This window comes from Oncorhynchus kisutch, linkage group LG14 (assembly GCF_002021735.2).
Source record: "Oncorhynchus kisutch isolate 150728-3 linkage group LG14, Okis_V2, whole genome shotgun sequence".
In the NCBI taxonomy this organism is placed as follows: domain Eukaryota; kingdom Metazoa; phylum Chordata; class Actinopteri; order Salmoniformes; family Salmonidae; genus Oncorhynchus; species Oncorhynchus kisutch.
Window position 1 is genome coordinate 10481532 of NC_034187.2, and position 3034 is coordinate 10484565.

A 3034-nucleotide genomic window follows, 5' to 3' on the forward strand; every position below is an offset into this window, starting at 1 on the left:
CTGCTTCTCTTCCTCCGCATCGTCCCTATGACTGTGCAATAGAATTATTGCCAGGTGAGTCTCCGCCTAAAGGCAAGTTATATTCACTCTCTGTTCCTGAGAGGGAGGCTATGGAGAGATACATCTCTGATTCTCTGGCATCTGGATTCATTCGTCCTTCCTCTTCTCCAGCGGGGGCCGGGTTCTTCTTTGTGGGGAAGAAGGACGGTTCTCTGCGTCCTTGCATTGATTACCGTGGGTTGAATAACATCACAGTGAAGAATACCTATCCCTTACCGTTGATGTCCTCAGCCTTTGAAAGGTTACAGGGAGCATCCGTGTTCACTAAGTTGGATTTACGGAATGCATATCATTTGGTTCGCATAAGGGGGGGGGGCGAATGGAAGACCGCGTTTAACACCCCCAGAGGGCACTTCGAATATTTGGTCATGCCTTTTGGGCTATCCAACTCCCCAGCGGTTTTCCAGGCACTCGTCAATGACGTGCTGAGAGATATGATTGATCAGTTCATATATGTTTACCTGGATGACATACTGATTTTTTCTTCTTCTCTCCAGGAACACGTTCAGCACGTCAGACGAGTGCTTCAGAGGTTGTTGGAGAATGGACTTTTTGTCAAGGCGGAGAAATGCATTTTTCATGCACAATCCGTTCCATTCCTAGGTTACATCGTCTCGACTGAAGGTATTCGCATGGATCCTGACAAGGTTAAGGCTGTGGTGGATTGGCCAAGCCCAGATTCCCGTAAGGCCCTACAGAGGTTTCTGGGATTCGCCAATTTCTACCGGCGTTTCGTTCGCAACTTTAGCCAGATAGTCGCTCCTCTTACCGCCTTAACCTCCCCCAGAGTGACGTTCAGGTGGTCCGATACAGCCGAGGCTGCATTCACCAAACTCAAGAGCCGCTTTGTTTCGGCTCCCATCCTCATAGCTCCCGATCCCTCGCGTCAGTTCGTGGTGGAGGTGGACGCTTCAGAGGTGGGGGTAGGTGCGGTACTTTCCCAACGTTCCTCTTCTGACGACAAGATGCACCCTTGCGCGTTCCTTTCCCATCGGTTATCACCTGCGGAACGCAACTACGACATTGGCAACAGAGAGTTGTTGGCAGTGAAGTTAGCACTGGAGGAGTGGCGCCATTGGTTAGAGGGTTCGGGGGTACCTTTTATAGTTTGGACCGATCACAAGAATTTAGAATATATCAGAACCGCCAAGCGACTCAACTCCAGGCAGGCGCGGTGGGCACTCTTTTTCGGACGTTTTGACTTCTCTCTCTCGTATCGCCCGGGTTCCAAGAATGTCAAACCCGATTCCCTTTCTCGCATTTTTGACCATTCCGAACGCCCATCCACTCCCGAGTGCATCCTACCCGGGACCCTAGTGGTCTCCACACTCACATGGGAGGTTGAATCGAGGGTGAAAACGGCCTTAGAAGGGGTAACGCCTCCGCCCGGTTGCCCGCCTAATCGGTTGTTTGTGCCGGAGGGGTGTCGGTCCGATGTTATTCGGTGGGGACATTGCTCCAACGTAGCGTGTCATCCAGGAGTCAGCCGCACTAGCTTTTTGGTTAAGCAACGCTTTTGGTGGCCACTGATGGCTCGTGACATTCACAGTTTTGTCTTGGCTTGCTCGGTTTGTGCCACTGGGAAGACTTCTAATCGACCCCCAGATGGGTTACTCCAACCGCTGTCGGTCCCTTCGAGACCCTGGTCCCACATCGCGCTAGATTTTGTTACCGCCCTCCCGCCCTCCCAGGGCAAGACGGTGGTTTTGACCGTGGTGGACCGGTTCTCGAAGGCGGCTCATTTTATTCCCTTGCCTAAATTACCATCTGCCAAGGAGACAGCGGTAACTGTCGTGGATCACGTCTTTCGCTTACATGGCCTGCCGATGGACGTAGTTTCTGACAGGGGGCCCCAATTTGTGTCCAAGTTTTGGCAAGAGTTTTGTAGGTTACTGGGAGCGAGTGTCAGCCTGTCTTCAGGGTTTCATCCCCAGAGCAACGGTCAAACGGAGAGGGCCAACCAAGATTTGGAGAGAGTGTTGCGATGTTTGGTTTCTAAGAATCCCTCTTCCTGGAGTCAACAACTCTCTATGGTTGAGTACGCTCACAATTCGTTGCCAGTGGCAGCCACGGGTCTCTCTCCGTTTGAGTGTAGTTTAGGTTACCAGCCACCTATTTTCCCAGTACGGAGTCCGAGGTCACTGTTCCCTCCGCTCACGCTTTCATCCAGAGGTGCCGTCACGCATGGAGCAGAGCCCGTGAGACTCTTCTCCGGGTGGGGGAGCGCACCAAGGCTAAGGCCGATCGCCACCGGTCGAAGCCTCCGGTATACGTCGTTGGCCAAAGAGTGTGGCTTTCTACTAAGAACATTCCACTCCGATCCGTTTCGAACAAGCTTGCCCCCAAATTTATCGGCCCGTTCAAAGTCATCAGGATCATTAGTCCGGTGGCGGTCCGGCTCAAGCTTCCTCCGGCGTATAGGAGAATTCATCCTACCTTTCATGTGTCTAAAATAAAACCTGTGTTTCAGGCACGCATTAACCCGCCGGTCCCGGTTCCCCCGCCGCCACGACTTGTTGATGGGGAACCCACCTTTTCTGTCAATCGTATTTTGGACTCTAGAAGGAGGGGACGCGGATTCCAGTACCTGGTGGACTGGGAGGGTTACGGCCCGGAGGAGAGAAGTTGGGTACCTGCTAGGGACATTCTGGATCACTCCCTTATCGATGATTTCAATCGACAGGTAAATTCGCCTGGGAACGCCAAGAGGCGTTCCTAGGGGGGGGGTATTGTCACGGTTCATGAATCCACTGCCTCCCTCTCTCTTTCTCTCTCTCTCTCTCTCTCTCTCTCTCTCTCCCGTGTTTGTGTGGGCGTGGTTCCCAATCTCGGCCTGATTGTCTGTGCCAGCTGGAATCACTTATCTTCCCTTTATATGTTCTGTAACCAGTGTTTCTTGTTGTCAGATCGTTGTTACTTCTCTGAGTTTGTGTCGTGTGTCCGTACTCATCTCTCACCGCCCTTGTGTGGATTA